Here is a 23337-nt window from a genome sequence, read left to right as displayed (position 1 = left end):
CACCAGCCATCAAAGTACCTGTCACAGTCCATCAAAGTACATGTCACAGTCCATCAAAGTATCTGTCACCACCCATCAAAGTACCTGTCACAGTTCATCTGAGTAACTGAGTACCTGTCACAGCCTATCTGAGTACCCGAGTACCTGAGTACCTGTCACAGCCCATCTGAGTACCCAAGTACCTGTCACAGCCCATCTGAGTACCCGAGTACCTGTCACAGCCCATCTGAGTACCCGAGTACCTGTCACAGTCCATCTGAGTACCCGAGTACCTGTCACAGCCCATCCGAGCACCTGAATATCTGAGTACCTGTCACAGTTCATCTGGGTACCCGAGTACCTGAGTACATGTCACAGTTCATCTGAGTACCCGAGTACCTGTTACAGTTCATCTGAGTACCCGAATACCTGAGTACCTGTCACAGTATATCTGAGTACCCGAGTACCTGAGTACTTGTCACAGTCCATCTAAGTACCCGAGTACCTGAGTACCTATCACAGTTCATCTAAGTACCCGAGTACCTGTCACAGTTCATCTGAGTACCAGAGTACCTGTCACAGTACATCTGAGTACCCGAGTACCTAAGTACCTGTCACAGTCCATCTGAGTACCTGAGTACCTGTCACAGTCCATCTGAGTACACGAGTACCTGAGTAGCTGTCACAGTTAATCTGAGTACACAAATACCTGAGCCCCGGTCACAGCCCATCTATCTGTCACAGTTCATCTGAGTACCTGAGTACCTGTCACAGTCCATCTGAGTACCTGTCACAACCCATCTGAGTACCTCTCACAGCCCATCTGAGTACCTGCCACCAACAATCAGAGTACTGAGTACCAGTCACCAGCCCATCAGAGTACCTGAGTACCTGTCACCGGGCCATCAGAGTACTCAAGTACCTGTCACCGGGCCATCAGAGTACCCGTGTATCTGTCACCAGCCCATCAGGGTAACCGAGTACCTGTCACTAGCCCATCAGAGCACCTGTGTATCTTTCACCAGCCCATCAGGGTAACCGAGTACCTGTCACCACCCATCAGAGTAACCGAGTATCTGTCTCCAGCCCATCAGAGTACCCAAGTACCAATCTGCAGCCCATGCCTCATAGAATATTTGTTGGGGTGTTTGCTTTCAAAGATGGGGACATTTTGTGGGTAATTCCACTGTCCTCGTGCTCAAGGACCTTCAAAAGTGTGATAGGTAGGAATGAAATGAGATGTGTAATTTATGCTCCTAGAACGCCTGAAGGTACTACTTCAATGTTGGGCCCCTGTATGTGGCCAGGCTGTGTAAAAGCCTCACACATGTGGAATCGCCATACTTAGGAGGAGTAGTAGAATGTGTTTTGGGGTGTAATGTTTGCTATATACATGCTATGTGTTATAAATATCTTATAAATTGACAACTTTGTGTAAAAAAAAAAGATTTTAATTTTCTTTCTAAATATTCTGAAGACTTGTGTAAAAAAAAAATCGTTCAAAAGACTCATAATGCCTCTTGAAATATACGTTGGGGTGTTTGTTTTCCAAAATGGGGTCATTTTGTGGGTAATTCCATTGTCCTGGTGCTCCAGGGCCTTCAAAATTGTAATAGGTCGTTAGGAAATGTGTAATTTATGCTCCTAGAATGCCTGACGATGCTCCCTGCATGTTGGGCCTCTGTATGTGGCCAGGCTGTGTAAAAGTCTCATACATGTGATATCGCCATACTCAGGAGGAGTAGCAGAATGTGTTTTGGGGTATCATTTTTGCTATATACATGCTTTGAGTTAGAAATATCTTATAAACTGACCACTTTGTATAAAAACAAAAAAAAAAGTTTTAATTTTCTTTCCACGTTGTGGAAAAAAGTGAACCGTTCAAAGGACTCATTATGCCTCATAGAATAGACGTTGAGGTGTTTGCTTTCAAAATGGGGTTAGTGGGTAATTCCATTGTCCTAGTGCTCTAGGGCCTTCACAAATGTAATAGGTTGTTAGGAAATTAGAGGTGTAATTTATGCTCCAGAACCCCTGATGGTGCTCCCTGCATGTTGGACCTCTCTGTGTGGCCAGGCTGTGTAAAAGTCACACACATGTGGTATCGCCATACTTGGGAGGAGTAGCAGAATGTATTTTGGGGTGTAATTGGAAGTATGCATATGATGTGTGTGAGAAATAACTTGTTATTATGACAATTTTGTGAAATTAAAAAAAATCTTAATTTTCCCAAGATTTGTGGGAAAAAATTAAAACTTCAAAAAACTCGCCATGCCCCTTAGTAAATACCTTTGACTGTCTACTTTTCAAAAATGGGTCATTTGGGGAGTATTTGTACTTTCCTGACATTTCAGAGCCTCAAGAAATGAGATATGCCATCAGTGCATCAGGTGTGATCAATTTTCAATGATTTGCACCATAGCCTGTAGACTCTATAACTTTCACAGAGACTAAATAATATCCACTATTTGGGTTATTTTTACCAAAGAGATGTAGCCGTATAAATTTTGGCCCAAATGTATGAACAAAAATGACCTATTTGCAAAATGTTATCATAGAAACTAAAAAAAGTGACATGTCGCAAAAAATAAAAAACCCAGTGGTGATTAAATACCACCAAAAGAAAGCTCTATTTGTATGAAAAAAAATTATAAAAATGTTGTTTGGGTACAGTGTTGCATGACTGAGTAATTGGCATTCAAAGTGTGAGAGCTCTGAAAGCTAAAAATTGGTCTGGGCAGGAAGGGTGTATAAATGCCCTGTATTGAAATATTATTCACTCTGTATAATGGATGTTTTATGGGAAGGATGAAATCTACTAATAAATATGTAGCAAGGTCCCAGACCTCCTTCGGTCTAATGAAAACCTCCAGGGCCAGAGATAGCTGACATCCTTCTGTATATGGTGGGTTGTGAGGCATGGTGGGTGTAAAGCAATTCAATTCATTTGGCGCCAGACACTTCTTGGATGCAAAATAAATGTTAATTCTCTTAACAGAAATTTGGGAAAGAGGGTTTGGGCCAGTACACCCTTAGGTAATTGCAAGATTAATTGGCAGACTCCGAGACTTCAACAGGATGACAGCCATGCAGGGAAAGGCATCCAGCAAGACGCCACATCTGCATGTGTAAAAATGCTGTCTCCTATGGCAACAGTCTTTAACAGTTCCTAACCCAAAGTATAACAGTTCCTTCATTTCCACTACAATCACTTCTTGTAGTTCTTCAGCCCACTGAGCTCCCAGTCTCTCACTAGACTAGATGATCCATTGCCACTGAATCCCTTGAGCTCCTCCAATCTTCACTGTAATCTTCCACAAGTGTCACCCCCGCCTCTCTGCTGGGTCCCTAGCTTGGGACTCCAGATACTTCTCAAGCTTCAACCCACTGGCCTGCTCGGTCCCTGGCTTGACACACAAGGCTGCTCTGCAAGCATCACCTCCGCTGGCTGGGTCCCTGCCTTGATACCTGCTGAAGTTTCCCGATTCTTAACCTTCCCTGGTTGGTGAGAATACTGCTTCGGTACTTGCTTCAGCTACTCACTGTGGTGCCTGTTAATAAGGTGGTTGGTCCCTTAGTGGTGACAGCTTCCCCTCTACCTCTGACCCTGCAGGTTCTCCGGCCAGCAGAACCATTACTTATGGTTGGACTGCAAGCCGCAGTCCCAACCCTGCGCTGCTCTCTTGCTTCTGGATAGGCCCTCAGACAGCCTAGCAGCCAGATGTGCCAGGATAGGCCCAAACTCCGGACTAGCAGCCCAGGCAATACAACACACATTCACCCAGACAGCCGTCAAGGTGGCACAGAACAGCAATCACCTGACTCCACTCAAATTTATAGGTTCTCCCAGCAGGCCAAGGGATTTAAGAAAACCCCTGCCCATTGGCTGAGGTGCCCCATATGCCCATAATCTGACCTTCCATTGCCCTTCTCGGATCTAATGCCACTAGGTACCCTGCCACCTAGCAGCAGAAGAGAAAAGTGCAGCAATGCCAAACTTAGGGAGAAATAAATTGATCCCTAACAATTAGCCAAGGTAGTTACTCCTGGCAGATACATTTAGGAGCAACCCTGCCTAAACTCAAGGATGCTACAAATATAATTTCTAAAGTCTGTCAGTTCACTTAGCATATCACATCAAACTGTCATAAAGACAAAATTATATTGGAACTACACTTTAACCTGATTAATGTCATTCTTCTTCCTAGCCCATCTAACAGTGCCTGTGTATAGTGGCTGGTTCTTCATAACTCCCATTTTCCTGTGATAGCTCTCAGGAAATCAGTAAATTGCTATGAAAACTGTGGAAAGATTTACATTACCTCCTATAACTTTAATTTTGTCCATTGATCTTTGCCCCATTGGCTGAAATTATCATTTTTTTCTATTATTGAATCTCAACCAGTAGAAAAAAATAATAATTTGCCACCGATTGGGAACAAAGAGATGATGTCTGTGTATCAAGGCCTGAATAAAAAAGGTGTTGATGTACTAAAATTGTAGAGTGGCTTTGTCAAAGCTTAAAGTGGTTGTAAAGGCTGGTTTTTTACCCTAATGCAGGTAAAAAGCCTTCTGTGTGCAGCAGCCCCCCCCCCATCCCCCTAATACTTACCCGAGCCCCATCTCTATCCAGCAATGTCCACTAGTCCCTTGACCATCCGGGGTCTCCCTCCTGATTGGCTGAGACACAGCAGCCATGCTATTGGCTTCCGCTGCTGTCAATCAAAGTCAGTTAGACAATCAGAAGAGAGAGAGGATGGGGCTGAACCACAGCTCTGTGTCTGAATGGACACACAGATCTGCAGCTTGGGTGCCCCTATAGCAAGCTACTTGCTGTGGGGGCACTTGACAGGAGTGAGGGGCTAGGAGCAGTGAAAAGGGACCCGAGAAGATATGGATCCAGGCTTCCCTGTGCAATTCCACTACACAGAGCAAGTAAGTATGACATGATTTTGTTTATTTTAGATTTTTAAAGAGACTTTACAATCACTTTAATTGAACAAGTTGAAGTTAGATGTTGATAGGCTCCTATGCACAGCTGCACTAGATTTTGCACTATCCAGTTTTAGTAGATCAACCCCACAGTCTGGAAATCAGACTTGTAGTATGATAATAAAGTCACTTTTTACACAGGTTTTTTACAGTTGCTATCTATGGATTCCTGGAGAGCTGTGACATAAAGAGCTTACAACAGCCTCTACACACAGGTACTGTTAGATAGGAAAGTAAAATGGCATGGGTCACTTGAAGCCAATATCATAACATCTAGAATAGGAATAATAGAAATAAACAATGTTCAATATGCTAATGCCGTGAAGTTGTACAAGTACCTCACAGTATAAGAAAAAGCATGGCAGCTTCAAAAATCTATAAATTTTTATCTAAAACAAAAATATAATATATTGCAGCTTACCAGGCCTTGCATGTGGTGGTTGAATTTGTTTTCAGGCTTTTTAATAAAATGTGATAAAGTTTGTTCTTATTACATTTATCGTACAGATTTAATTCATTATTATATTTTTATTCTTGTTTGACATTGAGGCGGTCTATAGTAAACAGCCAGTGGCTCCTAAATGTATTGTACAACTATATACAATTACTTAGGGTGGAAGCTTCTTCATGAGGGAGCAACTATAGTGCTATACATTGGAAGACAAAGAAAAGGGATAAGCCCTAAACACCAACAGAATGATACTGTAATATGTGAGCGATTACTAATAATAATACAAACTAACACACAACACAAGCAGGTGTAGATTTCTCTATTGCACAATATACGAGACATGTGACTGATAGGTTAAAATAGAGCTCCAGACAAAACTTGCTTGGTAGATTTGGATGGAGAAAGGTAGATTTGGGACCCATGTGAAGTTTTTTTTGGTTGTCTATGTATCTATTCTACTCCTACTATTAGGCCCAGTTCTCACTGGTGTGACATGGGATCCGACTTGTGAGAGCACACATCGCATGACACGTCAAATTCAAATTTCCCTATGAGAGCCGTCTCAACTGATCTGACACAAGTCGTTCCAACTTTAGAAAAGGTTCCTGCACTACTTTTGACCAGCTTCAATGCCATAGAGTGTAAAAAGTCCCATTAACTCGGATCAAAGATGGACTGAAGTTGCAGGGAAAAGTGGGATCGGAAGTTGCGCCATTTTCATGTGGTAGCAGTGTAAACCTGGGCTTAGTCCTTGTGACAGTTTGTTGCACAGAAAGTGAAGTATCCAAAATTTTCTCTGGGAAAGTTGTAGAAGGGATATCTTTCAAAGAGAACGCTTCTGGTAAACTACAATGTCATATGACCATGCTTGAAAAGACATGCTATCTGGTTTACTGAAATACATTTGACATATGTTGCATTCCCACACCTCCTAGTGGGTGGATAATGCATGCTCACTCAGCCTGTGTAAAGCAAACTAAAGGAAATAAATCCAAATGTCTCTGAATTATTATTATACAGGATTTATAAAGCGCCAACAGTTTGTGCAGCTCTTTTCAATGTATGGATAATAAATAATCACAAATAACCATAGCCAATCGATGGAAACCAATGGCATTGGTCTAATCATCTTCCTGCTTACAGGATGATTTCTCTATTTTTCGGAGATTGAGATCAAAATCACTAAATTTAAGTACCTAACTGGAAATCGACCAGTGTGTTCTTTTCAATTGCAGCAGATGACATCTAAAACCTGTCCAGAGTACCAGAATAAAATCAAGCCCCATCAAGCCCTGAACCATAAATCGACAAATGTGTCTTTTTTTGCTGAAAGTAGATGACATCTGACATCAGTCTAGAAACTCAAAATAAATATTGATTCATGTGGAAATTAACCAACGTGTTTTTTTTTTCTGGTAGAACATCTGAAATGAGTCCAGAAACCCAAAATAAATCTAATGCCCCGTATACACGGTCAGATTTTTCCACGGAAAATTTTCGATGGGAGCTTTTTGTCGGAAATTCCGACCGTGTGTAGGCTCTATCAGACATTTTCCATCGGAATTTCCGACACACAAAATTTGAGAGCTGGTTCTCAAATTTTCCGACAACAAAATCCGTTGTTGGAAATTCCGACGCACAAAATTCCACACATGCTCGAAATCAAGCAGAAGAGCCGCACTGGCTATTGAACTTAATTTTTCTCGGCTCGTCGAATGTGTTGTACGTCACCGCGTTTTTGGCGTTCAGAATTTCTGACAAGATTTGTGTTACCGTGTGTATGCAAGACAAGTTTGAACCAACATCGGTCAGAAAAAAATCCATGGATTTTGTTGTCGGAATGTCTGATCACGTGTACAGGGCATTACATTTAGCTGGAACTACCCAAACTGTTCTTTTCACTGTCTGTAGGTGATTTTAGAAGTCCATCCAGAAACCAGAAGATATAACTCAAGTAGTAAGGGGTAGCTTGCTGTATCTTCCTGTTATGCTATAATCTAACGGAAACTAGCTAAATTGAACTATATGTTGTTATAAAAGAGATTTGCTCAGAAAAACTTAAACCTATGTACATATTTGGAAACATACCATCTATAACCTAAAATATAACAAACAGTAATCCATCCCATATAAACTTTGTTAACACCTGCAAGACAAGAATTCATGTCTAGACTGCAGGAATGAATGCACAATGAAAGCTATTTATTTTGCATAGGTTTTCCAATCTGTTGGAAAATCTCTGGAAATGAGTGTCTATTGTGCTTCTTTCTTCTAAAAAAAGGGAACTGATTAGTGACCAGGTGTGCACTGCTAAGACGTTGGAGGGAACATTGTGCTGAGTGCCAGCAACATGACAATGTGTTGGTGAATGTGCAGATATCTTTCTGCTTAGGTGAGATTTGCAGCTTGGAGGTCACTGCCCTTTGCACCGCCATGGTACATAAGTCTGACAATGGAGCAAGGTCATGATGTTGGGTGAATTCACCTTGCAAGCAAACCTTGAGAAATGAGTGTAAAAAATTGCAATGGAATAGGTTACAATATTGACATCACTTCCCTAGCATAAAGCACATCAATTATCATTTTTTCTGTTGTGATTAGTCAACAAAGGAGAGAGTTTACAGCAGTTCTGTGTTGCACATTCATTATTCAGCATGCAAATGTAAAGATGTAAGTCTTCTTTCTTCAGTAATGGATGGAGCTGTGCTGTGTGCAGCATCCTGTGATTAGACAAAGATTTACTTACATTTGGGAGGGATTAGGATCCAGTGGCTGCTGCTGAGACAAGAGGTGTTTTCGATTTGGTCGTTGCTGTTTGGCGGTGAATGGAAGACTGCAGTGTGTGTGCTTCCTGCTCACTTTCTCTATGCTGTACCCTGCATCCTTCCTGCATCCACTGCTTCTGTTATCTGTGACCTCTGCTCTGCTTCAAGGCTCTACACATATTATGTGATGTGCAGCAATGTGCTTCAACACCTCCTGCCAGCTAGTAATGACATCAGGGAGAATAATAATGATGGGTATCTATCAAAGCTTCCCAGCTGCAGGCTACAGAACGCTGCTTCATCAAAGAATGCGATTAGCAACAGCACACAGCTCCGAATGAGGGGTAATTCCACATGCCTTGCTCTGATATGCAGCACTTTTATGTGTGCTATTAGACCAGAGACGGACAACATGGGATGTAAAAAATGTAATAGATCTGAGATATGGCTTTAAATAAGGCAATACGTACTTTATATCTTAGCAACATCTGAAAACCTGCAGTCACTTAGGTATTTTCTGTGTTTTAAAAGCATTTGGCAACTTTGCATATGTACTTCTAGAGTATACTGAACCATTGTGGGTCCATTAATTGCCAGCAATCAATTTTTAATTTATGGTTTTGTTATTCATGTTTCCATTCATTATGTTGTAGAAATAAATCCATCTAGACATCCATAGTTAATTCAAATTTAACTCCAATCAAAGCCAAATTCTATCAGACTTATTTGATAAGGCTGTGTAATGAAGTGCAATCATGATGTATAAAGAACAGTAAAAAGCAATTAGAATGTATTTTTTTAAAGGAAATCTTCTGTTAAAGAAACTGGGAGGCTGACCTCTCCTTCTGAAATTGCTACTTGTCTGGTCACCATCCTGAGCTTCAATACTTTAAGCTGCCGACTTGAGACAAGTATGCATATCCCGTTGGAAGTTCTCACTTTACTGATCTGCACATTTGTTCCAGGCCAGCAACTTAGAACCTATGGAAGTCAGTTGGTCAACAAAAAAAGCAGGCAATCAACATTTTCCAAAGGAGGTCAGCAATGTCTGCCTTTGTGGTTATCATATATGATATAATATTTGATGGTGACCAGGCAACTAGCAATTTCAGAAGGAGAGGTCAGCCTCCAGGTTTCTTTAATAGAAGGTTTCCTTTAAAAAAATACATTCTAATTGCTTTTCACTTTTACTTCAAGTGATCTGAATACAGTAAACTAATATCTGATTAGTTTCTATAGATAATTTCACTTTGTACTTCACTGGTCTTTGAGATATCATATGCAATAATGTTATACAAAATTGCATTACAGTTAGAAAACACTAACATGTTTCAGTTACTGAACAATGGCAAAACTGATATGGGGCATAGTGGCAACATCAGGGACTGTATTCAAAGGATTCACATACAAAAGACAGGAAGAAAATGGCAACGGCAAAGGGGAACACATATCTCACATGGCTCAGGGAGGGCATACTAGAAGTTTAATGTATGGCTAGAATTCTAGGTACTCCAATTTAGTACAGTTCAGGGCTGTCTTTAAGGCAGGGCAAAAGGGGCAGCTGCCCTGGGCCCTGTCATTGTTGTGGAGCCCAAAGCAGCTGCCTCATACTTGCCAACTATTCCAGATTAAATTCCCTCATCCCTTGGATTAAATTCCCTCATCCCTTGAGGTTTTCATGCTGTGCTGTGTCCTTACATCTCATTGTGAAGTTCTGTTACTAATGCCGGCCAACTCTGCCCTATTGTTGTGTACAGATGACTCACCTGCAGACCCTGTGTTTACATGTAGTTACCGGCATTGATATTTAAATAGTGGCGGAAATCATATGTAAATAGTAGAAGCCCTGAAATATTCATATGTAAATCATGCCCTCCTAAGGTCATATCCACCATCACCTATACTGAATGCTGCCCACTGGGAAGATAAAGAGGCATGCTTGAAAATCCTGCCTACAACTGTGGTCATTAAACCTACCATCAGCCTGTTCTACAAAGGTAAGCAAATTAGTGGGGGGAGGGTAGTGTGGGGTGTGCAGTGGTAGGCATAGAAAGAATTGCACTGTGGGTGCACAGGTGAGCAAGGAGAGGATGTATAGAGGTAAGGGAGGTGGGTGCAAAGATGAGCAGAGGAGGTAGGTAGAGTTAAAGGGGAGGAGGATTGGAGGGGAGAGGATGGGGGAGGTTTGGAGTGCAGAGGTTAGCATGGGTTTTAGGATGCAAATGTGTACTGACAGGGTGGATGTAGGTAGCGTGTAGGGCAACCCATTCATTTCAATGCGCAAGAAAATCCAAAACCCTTTTTCAAAATCACAATGTGCCAAGCCACATGTCAGCAGATACGTGAGGGTGTCATTAATAATTAATGGTACTGCTGTGTATCTGCTAAGCGGCAGCACGTTTCTGTTGTGTCAGGAAAGCGATTTTGCATGCGTTCCCGACACAAATAAACGTTAATGCAAGCTAAATTTATCAGTTACATTGGTGGTCAGTGTAAATCTTCTCATTACATTGGTGCTTGGTGTAGAATCCTTTCATTCAAACTAGTGGCCAGTGTGAAGGTCCCCTTTATATTAGTGGTCAGTGTAAATCCCTCCTTACATTGGTGGTTACTGTGAATGCTTCCATTACATTAGTGGTCAGTGTAAACCCCTATTACATTAGTGGTCAGTTTAAACCTCTATTAGATTGGTGGTCAGTGTTGAAACTCCTCTTTATATTTGTAGTTAGTAAAAAAAAAAATCAGCATTGCCTTTAATCACCCCCCCCCCCCCTCCCCAAGCACTGCCACTGATCCCAGGAATCCTAGGAGTTTTCTGTCTATTAATGGGTCCCCTCACCTCCTCAGTCCATGGTGTGCAGGCAGTGAGGAGATGATGTGCTGTAACCTCTAGTAACCAATCCGTAAGCAGTAATGATGTGCAGTAACCTCTAGCAACCAATCAGTGAGCAGTATTGATGTACAGCAATCCCTAGCAACCAATCCACAAGCAGAAATCATGTGCTGTAACCTTTAACAACTAATCAGTGAGCCGTAATGTGTGCTTTAACCTCTAGCAATCAGTCAGTGAGCAGTAATGATACACTGTAACCTCTGACAACCAATCACAATCACTGCCTGATTTGAATCAGTAAACTTATTTTGAGTCTAGCTGCTATTTATTGTATGTCTCAGAGCAGATGGAGAGCGAAACTGCATCAAGGGGGGGGGGCAAGAAAATTGGGTCCAATCAATATTAAAGATGGCCCTGGCACAGTTCCACTATAAATGATTTAAGTAGACTAATATAAGGATGTATTCTAAAGCCCCATACACACTATCAGTTTTTCTGCTGAGTTTTTCCTTCAGGTTTACCAAAACCATGTAGTACAAGGGCCTGCCTGATTGCATACACATTGAAACTCCTAAGGTTTGACCTCATATTATATAAACCAGGAGAAAAGAGAACCCAGGCCGGACAAAACATTATCAAGGCACCTCATCCCAAAATAGTCAAGTAAAAAAAGTGAAGAAGAAAGGAGCGGGACTATTGCGGTGCTGAACAGTCAATTTAACCACTTAACAACCGCCCATTGCCGATTAACGGCTTCAGGGCGGTTGTTTAACTCTGAGAGGCCGTTAATTAACGGCCTCCCAGAATTCTGCTCTCGCGCGCCCCCTTGGGCGTGCACTCGAGAGCATCCGTGACCGCCGGGTCCACAGGACCCGGCGCATCACGAATCACGGTAAACGGCCGCTCAGCGCGGCCGTTTACCACGTGATCGCTCCGTCAAATGACGGAGTGATCACTTGTAAACAAACCGGCGTCATGTTATGACGCCGGTTCCTCCCTCCCCCTCTCTGTACCGATCGGTACAGCGGAGGGGGAAGAGATCGGTGTCAGCAGCGATGTGGGCTGCATCTGCAGTGCCCACATCGCTGCGCACCGAAAATTAACCCCTCGATTCCCTGCCAACACTCTGCAATACCCTGCCATTACTCTGCATTACTCTGCAATACCCCCATTACTCTGCATTACTCTGCAATACCCCCATTACTCTGCATTACTCTGCAATACCCCCATTACTCTGCATTACCCTGCAACACTCTGCATTACCCTGCAACACTCTGCATTACCCTGCAGCACTCTGCATTACCCTGCAGCACTCTGCATTGCCCTGCAACACTCTGCATTGCCCTGCAACACTCTGCATTGCCCTGCAACACTCTGCATTGCCCTGCAACACTCCGCAATGCCCTGCAACGCTCCGCAATACCCTGCAACGCTCCGCAACACCTTGCAACGCTCCGCAATACCCTGCAACACTCTGCAATACCCTGCAACACTCCGCAACACCTTGCAACACTCCGCAATACCCTGCAACACTCCGCAACACCTTGCAACACTCTGCAATACCCTGCAACACTCTGCAATACCCTGCAACACTCTGCAACACCTTGCAATACCCTGCAACACCTTGCAATACCCTGCAACACTCTGCAATACCCTGCAACACTCTGCAATACCCTGCAACACTCTGCAATACCCCGCAACGCCCTGCAACACTCCGCAACGCCCTGCAACACTCCGCAACGCCCTGCAACACTCCGCAACGCCCTGCAACACTCCGCAATGCCCTGCAACACTCTGCAATGCCCTGCAACACTCCGCAACACCTTGCAACACTCTGCAATGCCCTGCAACACTCTGCAATACTCTGCAACACTCTGCAACGCTTTGCAATACCCTGCAACACTCTGCAATACCCTGCAACACCCGCCAATACCCTGCAACACTCTGCAATGCTCTGCAACACCCGCCAATACCCTGCAACACTTTGCAATGCTCTGCAACACCCGCCAATACCCTGCAACACTCTGCAATGCTCTGCAACACCCGCCAATACCCTGCAATGCAATACTCTGCAACGCCATACTCTGAGATACCCAGCCATAGTCGGTGATACCCTGCAATACCCAGCCATAGACATCCCCCCCCTCCCGCCACCCTCCGGTGCTTCTATCGAATCGCTAATAGGATCAAAGACAGAATCTTTTTTTTTTTTTTTTTTTTTTTTTCAGGCTTCCCAGCTTAGAGGTGAGATGCAGGGTCTTATTGACCCCACATCTCACTGTAAAGAGGACCTGTCATGCCATATTCCTATTACAAGGGATGTTTACATTCCTTGTAATAGGAATAAAAGTGATCAAAAAAATTATTTTTGGGGAAAAAAATGTCAAACTAAAATAAATAAAGTAAAATGAACAATAAAAAAAAATGTTATTTTTTTTAAAGCGCCCCTGTCCCCATGTGCTCGCATGCAGAAGCGAACGCATACGTAAGTCCCGCCCACATATGAAAACGGTGTTCAAACCACACATGTGAGGTATCGCTGCGAACGTTAGAGCGAGAGCAATAATTCTAGCCCTAGACCTCCTCTGTAACTCAAAACATATAACCAGTAAAAAAAAAATTAAATTGTCGCCTATGGGGATTTTTAAGTAGCGACGTTTGGCGCCATTCCACGAGCGTGTGCAATTTTGAAGAGTGACATATTAGGTATCTATTTACTCAGCATAACTTCATCTTTCACATTATGGAAAAATTGGGCTAACTTTACTGTTTTTTTTTTTTTTTTTTAAGCCCAAAACTGTTTTTTTTTCCAAAAAAAAGCATTCGAAAAATTACTGCGCAAATACCGTGCGAGATAAAAAGTTGCAAAGACCACCATTGTATTCTGTGTTAGGTGTTTGCTAAAAAAACATATATAATGTTTTGGAGTTCTATGTAATTTTCTAGCAAATAAATGATGATTTTTACATGTAGGAGAGAAATGTCAGAATTGTCCTGGGTGCTCCAGAACACCTGATGGCGCTCCCTGCATGTTGGGCCTCTGTATGTGGCCACACTGTGTAAAAGTCTCACACATGTGGTATCGCCATACTCGGGAGTAATAGCAGAATGTGTTTTGGGGTGTAATTTGTGGTATGCATATGCTGTGTGTGAGAAATAACCTGATAATATGACAATTTTGTGAAAAAAAAAAAAAAGTAAAAAAAATCTTTATTTTGCAAAGAATTGTGGGAAAAAATGACAACTTCAAAAAACTCATTATGCCTCTTACTAAATACCTTGGAATGTCTTCTTTCCAAAAAGGGGTAATTTGGGGGGTATTTGTACTTTTCTGGCATGTTAGGGTCTCAAGAATTGAAATAGGCCGTCAGTACTTCAGGTGTGATCAATTTTCAGATATTGGCACCATAGCTTGTGGACTCTATAACTTTCACAAAGACCAAATAATATCCACCAATTTGTACTTATTTTTACCAAAGATATGTAGTGGTATAAATTTTGGCCAAAATTTATGAAGAAAAAATTACTAATCTGCTAAATTTTCTAACAGAAACAAAGAAAAATTCATTTTTTTACAGAATTTTCGGTATTTTTTCCTTTATAGCACAAAAAATAAAAAACCCAGCGGTGATTAAATACCACCAAAAGAAAGCTCTATTTGTGTGAAAAAAAGGACAAATATTTCATATAGGTCCAGTGTTGCATGACTGAGTAATTGTCATTCAAAATGCGAGAGCACCGAAAGCTGAAAATTGGTCTGGTTATTAAGGGTGTTTAAGTGCCCAGTGGTCAAGTGGTTAAAGAGATAACCCCCTCAATAGGGGTTATCTCTTTAAATTGACTGTTCAGCACCGCAATAGTCCCGCTCCTTTCTTCTTCACCTTTTTTACCTCATATTATATGGTTTTGGTAAATCTGAAGGAAAAACTCAGCAGAAAAACTGATAGTGTGTATGGGGCTTAATGGTCTGTCTAGTTTTAGAATAAGTGCAACAAAGAGCACTAAGGTGCCAAGGCATGAAGAAGTGTTATTCTCTAGTACTAGTGTACATGACAGTGAACATGGTATAAACAACACAAAAAACTGTTGAAAAAGTTTCTTTGTCACATTAGTAACATCTTTCTAATTTATCTCAATATGGGGGCAAAAGTTTGCAATGCACTATGGGCTGCTTGAACATATGTGTAAAGTGTCTGTTGAGTATGGCTACCTACAGAATCTATATGTTTTATATCACTTGACAAAACAGAAAGTGTATTGTCAGCTCTGTTTATCACCATTGCAAGGTTGTCTATCCATATACAGTATCTTTAACTGGGTCCCCCTGCAGAATCTGGGGCAGCAGGCTTCTCTCTGAACATGTTGTCACTAATATTGTATATAAGAATATAAAATTAATAGTAAATTATGTTACCAGTTACATGTAGAATGTGTTGACTGATATTATTTAAAGTTCATGGAACTGTGCAACTACAAGGATCCTTGTTTTTAAGGGTTGGGTAAGTCAAAGTGGAATGTGAGGTCTATAAATGAAATGTGGGCTTGCTTCCATAGAGACAACAATAAAAGGAATTGATAACTAGGTAAAACCAAGTAAAATGCCCTAGATATGTACATTTGTGTATATTTAAAGTGAGAGTCTTTTCAGAATCCTTTTATTATAAATATAAATATATAAGAGATCAGCTTAATGTACCAATGTGTGTTTATTGTTCTAAAACCTTATATCTGGATATAGCTTATGTTTATATATAGTATGTATTATTTGCTTATTACATATGCAGGCTTATCTTCCTGCTTTTTAGTGTTACACAATAGTCATGCATTACTGGTTCTTCTCACAAGGCTGACCCACTGTAAACAATACACGCCATGTGTGACTGATATATTTCAGGGTTTGATGCTTATTTAGATTAGAGGTGCAAGGATATTACTTAGCCCAGGGCTCAAAATGGCAAGTCCTGAGTCCTACTAGCCAGGCCTTAAAGTGATTGTAAAGTCTTGTGTTTTTTTCTATAAAAATAATAAACATGCCATACTTATGTGCTCTGTGTAATGGTTTTGCAAAGAGCAGCCCAGATCCTTCTCTTCTCAGGTCCCTTTTCTGTGCTTCTGGCCCCTCCCTCATGTTGAGTGCCCTCACAGCAAGCAGCTACTTATGGGGGCCCCCGAACCAAGTCACAGCTCCCTGTGTCTATTCAGACAAGGAGCCATGCCCGGCACCGCCCCACTCTCTCTCTTGATTGGCTAGCTGACTTTGATTGACAGCAGCGGGAGCCAATCCTGCCTGTGGGTGGCATGCTTACTAGCATGCATACTAGCTCATTATGCCTTTGTCTTGCAGGTCTTTTTTTTTTTTCATGTGGGTTTATAACCACTTCAATAGCCCTGCATTGTATGTGGTGACACTAAGGACCGCCAAAGAGGAGGCGAGCATTTGAGCATTGAAGAGAAGGCATCGCTGGAATGGTAGCATGGACTGAGGAAGCCTGCTGGACCCAGGAATGAGGTAGGTATTGCACCTCATTCCTGCATCCCTAGACTAATTGAGCATTTACCCTTACAGTGTGTGTGTGTGTGTGTGTGTGGGGGGGGGGGGGGCGACTCCACTGTCAGGATAGTTTTTCCTGATTCTCCAAGTTTAGCTTTAACCAGTTAGGCAAATCAATGTAGTAGTCAATCACCAGCACAGCAGTGCACCAGAACCCTATATACTGTATACCTATACCAGTCCTTAAAAGGACTTTTGTGGACCTAATAGCTAGCAATTTGTGTCACTACAGTCAGTCCCTGCTCCACACAGCAACCTTTCCATACACTGACAAAAGACAGAATGTAAAATGGCCGCCGGTTCAGGTCTATTTATAAGGTAGGGGGAATGTCCAATTGTCCATGTGCTGAAATGTCTCAATTGGCTGTCCTGTATCCCATGCTGGATGTGTCATAATGGGTCAAAGTTCTTTCACAATGTAAACGCATATGTCCGCTGGGCGAACAGCGCCAAAACCGACCGCCGGGCGAACCGCAAGGCCATCTCTAGTGCCCAGCAAGTGACCCACAGTGATCAATGTACTGCAGTCAGAACTACAAGTCTCAGCTATGCTACCTGAGTAAAAGAAAGATTTGTAACAAATACTGCCGCAGCCGGGGACAGGGGACACATCATTAGAGCAAACTTATATTTTACTATGCAAATGGTAAAAATCATTTTTAGTCACGCTTCAACGTTAAAGAATAAAATATGATACATCCCAATGATCTGTTACCATCTGCTGTGCTGACCTATTATTAGATTTGAGCATAAAGAGAAAATATTCAAACTCCAAAACAGGGATCCATTCTCACACAACAGTAGGCACAGCTACAAAATAAGTTAAATTCAATATTTAGTTTTAGTTTTATTTTTCTGTCAGTCTAAAAGAATACTGCAGCTCTTTGTTGCTAGCTGAATACTAGTTCTGAAACTCTGAAGCTCACCATATATCAGTAGAATTTTTTGTTTTACATTTTTCATTTTCAGAACATTTGCTCAATCTTCTAATTGTTGGTGGTGAGAAAATTTGAAAATGTAAAGGGGTAGAATGCAACATTTTTCTTGAATGGAGGAAATTCAAACTGTGAATGTGTTTTTTGTATGGGAAGTAAGGTAAAAAGTCTGGGCACCTAGAGGATATTATTTACATAGATTCGGTGCAGTTGACCATACTGCCAACACCAACAGTGTCTTGCAAAAGTATTCACCCTCCTTGGCTTTTTACCTGTTTTGTTACATTACAGACTTTAGTTCAATGTTTTTTTAATCCAAATTATATGTGATGGATCAGAACACAATAGTCTAAGTTGGTGGAGTAAAATTAGAAAAATATATACATAAAACATTTTTTCAGAAACCAATTTACTGTCAGAAGTCACGTAATTAGTGAAATGATGTCCACCTGTGTGCAATCTAAGTGTCACATGATCTGTCATTACATATACAGACCTTTTTGAAAAGCCCCAGAGGCTGCAACACCTAAGCAAGAGGCACCACTAACCAAACAAGTAAGGGACAATGTTGTTGAGAAGTACAAGTCAGGGTTAGGTTATAAAAAAATATCCAAATCTTTGATGATCCCTAGGAGCGTCATCAAATCTATCATAACCAAATGGAAAGAACATGGCACAACAGCAAACCTGCCAAGAGACGGACTGGGCAAGGAGGGCATTAATCAGAGAGGCAGCACAGAGACCTAAAGTAACCCTGGGGGAGCTGCAGAGTTCCACAGCAGAGACTGGAGTATATGTACATAGGGTGACAATCAGCCATACGCTCCATAGAGTTGGGCTTTATGGCAGAATGGCCAGAAGAAAGCCAGAAGAAAGCCAGAAGAAAGCCATTAGTTTCAACAAAAAGCAAAATGGCACGTTTTGAGTTTGCGAAAAGGCATATGGGAGACTCCTAAAATGTATGGAAGAAGGTGCTCTGGTTTGGCACATGCCCCAAATAACACCATCCCCATAGTGAAACGTGGTGGTGGCAGAATCATGCTGTGGGGATATTTTTCAGCAGTCTGGACTGGGAAACTGGTCAGAGTTGAGGGCAAGATGGATGGTGCTAAATACAGGGATATTCTTAAGCAAAACCTGTACCACTCTGTGTGTAATTTAAAGCTAGGATGGAGGTTCACCTTCCAGCAGGACAAGGACTCCAAACATACTGCTAAAGCAACACTTGAGTGGTTTAAGGGGAAACGTGTAAATGTGTTAGAATGACCTAGTCAAAGCCCAGACCTCAATCCAATAGAAAATCTGTGGTCAGACTTAATTAATTGCTGTTCACAAGCACGAACCATCCAACTTGAAGGAGCTGGAACAGTTTTGAAAGGAGGAATGGCCAAAAATCCCAGTGGAAAGATGTGGCAAGCTCATAGAGACTTATCCAAAGCGACTTGGGGATGTAATAGCCGCAAAAGGTGGCTATACAAAGTATTGACTTTAGGGGGGTGAATAGTTATGCACATTGACTTTTTCTGTTATTTTGTCCTATTTGTTGTTTGTTTCACAATAAAAACAAAAAACAAAAAAAACATCTTCAAAGTTGTGGGCATGTTCTGTAAATAAAATGACGCAAATCCTCAAACAATCCATGTTAATTCCAGGTTGTGAGGCAACAAAACACGAAAAAAAATGCCAAGGGGGTGAATACATTTGCAAGGCACTGTACCATGATCCTACTTAGTACACTGAGCTTTGTGATTGGCTCAATAATAAACAACCTCAAGCACATACAGAAGCACACAAACGATTCAATAACATTTATATCAAATGTCATGAAGACATTATTCTTGCCCACCACTATATAACAACTGGACACTTTGCCATTCACTAATTATATAAAATCACCAAGTTGGTCAGAGTCCAGATAATGTTTCAGAACATAATACTAAATTCATTTTGTATATATCCATTTTGAACAATTATTTGCAGTCTCCAGAGGTCCTGAATTTTTGAAGCCTATTTTTAAGTAAAAGGTACCCAACCCCTCTGATTAGATTTCTAGTTACTCAGCAATGGAAACGCAAAAAAAGAAACTCCATAAGCCTGCTCTACCACTCTGGTAATATGCCCAGTGAGGATATATTTGATGATGTAGAATAGCTTGAACCAAGAAAAGTTTGTATAAGTGAAGATATAGAGTATAGGATAGGGAGGACTGCTTTTTATAACTTGGTATCTGCACGCTACCGCTGTTATTTAATACATACAAAGGACAATGTTGAGTGTGCAGTAACCCTCAGCAACTAGATGGGAATTATCCAATTAAACTATTACAATCTGCCTGGCTGCTATGGGTCAACCTGGTCATATATGACCCAGTGCTAACCTGTATGAGCAATGCCTGATGACATTCAGGTGAGGACTGTGATAACAAGCACCTCTGGTCAAATTGACTGATCTTTATTCAGCTTGTTGGGAAATCAGTCTGATTCTGTTTTCTAGGTACAAATAGAATGAAGAGATCACTCAGCGTGCTCCGCATTTACCTGTCTGCCAGGTCACACAGAAGATTGTAACAACAATCCGTAACAGAGCTAAGGGCAAACATATGTCTCCGCTCCATTCTAAGTCAGACATCTGTCTATCTATGGGCAGCCTCACTACTGCCTTTTAAAAAGTCATTAAATAAAGCGCTGAGTGCATGAGAAACAGCAAACAAATGCACAATGACTGCACAAAACATGGAGCAGATGGAGCATTAAATTGTTCTCTGACCATAAACCAGTTTCTGCGTCATACACGGTAGAGAGAACAGCTGGATTACAATGCACTTTGCAGTATTATGTATTTAGCTCTGCAAACATTCCCAACAAATCTATATTGATATTATATTGTCTGCTGCTACAATTTTATCATCATCAACTGATGCTACAAAGCAATCTGACAGGTACATGAAATAAACAAACATATGTGATTCAAAGTCATTGATTGCACCCCCCAGTGCTGACATAAGTACATCTCCATGCACACATACAACTGTCCCATGCATACCATTCTAGGTCTTATGGGGAGAGTGCCAGCATGTATCAGTACTTCTTCACTTCATTATCCACACAAGAAGAAATGGAAACGTATTTACCGTAGCTAGACAGTATGCAATGGAAAGCAATGTTCACTGTATGGGAGACTGAGTTGTGGGGAGCTCAGCAATGGTCTGCAGTTATCTGTAGCTCTGGAGTATCTAGAATATGAGCACACACAAAGTTTCCTTTCATTCAGTGGCAGCATTACATATTCAGGACTCTGCAGATAAGTGCTCTACCTCCCTCAGAATGCCAGGGCTGCCTTAGTGACATCCAATCCTGCGCACGCTGCTGGCGAGACGTGTAGCCACTCTCTCATTGCCATTCACCTCGTTTCCCTCCAAGGCACCTGCCTCAGTAGGGAACAGTTTCCACGGAAACTGCAGATGAAGAATTTTTCCTCCCAGAAACAGTCACCATGGAAACAAAGCCTCATGCTAATGAATCCGGCTGCCATATTGTACACAATACCTATAGACACCTAGTAACCAATTCCTGAAGGAGCAAAAACAAAGATGATTGGTATACTGACTCGTGACACGGCAGTTCTAGGGTAAGTTTAAATAGACTGAAGCAACTTCAGCTTTGCTAAAAAGAGGTTATAGTGGATATTCTCCAAAATGTGGAAAGTGATTGTGAAAGATGATAGTAGTGCTCAAGAACAAATAAAAAGAGTGTGTTTTATTGCTATACAGACCCCTTTAAAGAAGTACTCTCACCAAAATATTTAACTTTTATTTAATGCCCCAAGGGACCAAGTGCATATAGCTCTTGGTCCTATTGTGATCTGTGGCCCCATGGCAGAAAATAAATCCACCTCTTTATTGCTATTAATGCTGGCTGTAGCTCTACTGCAGTCTGAAGCCCAAATTATGGGTGTAAATTTTTGGGAGGTACAGCCAGCACTTAGCTACCTCCCTCCTTTCTAATCTGTACTATTGTGAATAAACAATCAATCAGCTCTAATGGGCAGGGGGATAGAGCTCCCAGCTGCTAGTAAACATACATTGCACCGGCAGTTCTATCACACAGCCCTGACTGTGCTGCTTGTTTCTTGGAATTGAAGAAAAACAGATCAGTCAGTGCTTTGGGGCTGTGTGATTCATCTGTGGATAATTTAAGTCATATACAGCTGATGAACAATAAGCTCTGTCGGGGTCAGTGCCATGTATGACACAGCCCTGTAATGCTCATTGTTCATTGAAAATAGTAAAAGTTCAGCGCTGTGGGGCTGTGTGATCCATCTGTGGATAATCGTAGTCATACACAGCCATGGCAGATTGATTATACTGTCCCATAGTGGTAAATATCCTAGATTGTAAGCTCTAACGAGCAGGGCCCTCTGATTCCTCTTGTGCCAAATTGTAATGTAACTGTAATGTCTGCCTTCATTTTGTTAAGTGCTGCACAAACTGTTGGCGCTATATAAATCCTGTATAATAACAATAAATTATTTTTTATTATTAAGATTGAACAGTCAGCAATGTGGACTGTCATAAATGGCACTGGCCCCAACAGTGCTGATTGTTCATTCAAAATATTAAAAGATCACTTAGCGTTGTGGGGCTGGGTGATCCATCTGTGGATTATTGCAGTCATACACGTGGCAGATTGATTATACAGCCCCACAATGCTAAGTGATCTTTTATTATTTTGAATGAACAATCAGAACTGTCGGTACCAGTGCCATGTAGGACACTGCCCTGCAATGCTGACTGTTAATTCATAATAATAAAAAATAATTTACTGCTGTGGTGCAATCAATCTGCCATAGATGTGAATGATTACAAAAAGCCACAGATGAATCACACCTCCCCTCAGTGCTGACTGATCTGTTCTGCAAGATTTATCAATTCCAAGGAACTTCAATAAAGTGAAAAAGACCAATATTATCTTTGTTTCAGGGTTTACAGGGTCATCATAATGAGGCTTACATATAATAAACAATAGAATAAAAACCCATACATACTGAGCCCTACTCCTCAGGGAATTACCAAAGGACTGGAAAATGTTAAAACGTGAGTATCAAGTTCACAGTACGCCTAGCACTTATATGTAATGCCCCATACACATGGTCATAAATTCTGATGAAAAAAGTCAGATCGGATTATGTTGTCGGAAAATCCGATCATGTGTGGGCTCTATCAGACTTTTTCTGTCGTAATTTCTGACGGAAAAAGTTTGAGAGCTGGATTTAAATTTTTCCGACAACAAAATCCGATCTGACTTTACGATCGTGTGTAGAGAATTCCGACACACATGTGTCACGCATGCTCAGAAAAAAATTTGAGACAAAAGCTATTGGCTGCTGGCCTCTATGTAGTCCCGTCGTATGTTACGAACGTCACCTCGTTACGAACGATCGGATTTTCCGACAACTTTGTGCGACCGTGTGTATGCAAGACTAGTTTCGGCCAAAATCCGTCAGAAAAAATCCGACAGATTTTGTGGTCGGAATGTCCGACCGTGTGTATGGGGCATAAAAGTTCTAACTTAAAATACGTGCCATAAAAATTATCCCTAGTTAAGTATTATTTTTCAAGGGTTTACAGAAAGATGGAAAGCTAATTTTTAAAGGGTAACTCCACTTTTATGGGGGGAAAAAATTAAAAATAAAGAAAAAAATAATATAGCATATACAATTGTGACACAAATCATATTGTAATTAAATGTTATTATTCCTTTTCAATCTGCAGCCGCTGTCATTTTCTGAAAATGCAATGCATTATGGCTACCTGGAGTTGTTCTGTACACAGA

At 41.4% G+C, this 23337-nt stretch overlaps 1 protein-coding gene across 2 annotated transcripts in view; it reads right to left on the bottom strand.

Moving 5' to 3' along the window:
* Positions 1-20776, bottom strand: part of TRIM2 (tripartite motif containing 2) — a 182520-nt gene extending 161744 nt beyond the window's left edge. The window contains exon 1 of one of the 2 annotated variants that reach the window (XM_077477061.1): positions 20637-20776. The gene's annotated coding sequence lies outside the window, so the exon portion shown is untranslated. Of the gene's footprint in view, positions 1-8168; positions 8335-20636 lie in introns of those variants that run through there. The other variant, XM_077477060.1, reaches the window with a different exon arrangement.
* Positions 20777-23337: the final 2561 nt, after the last annotated feature.

The sequence above is a fragment of the Lithobates pipiens genome, unplaced genomic scaffold (assembly GCF_037356315.1).
Source record: "Lithobates pipiens isolate NorthernLeopardFrog02 unplaced genomic scaffold, aLitPip1_a1.2 Scaffold_13, whole genome shotgun sequence".
In the NCBI taxonomy this organism is placed as follows: Eukaryota; Metazoa; Chordata; class Amphibia; order Anura; family Ranidae; genus Lithobates; species Lithobates pipiens.
This window is presented reverse-complemented; position numbering and strand designations above follow the sequence as displayed.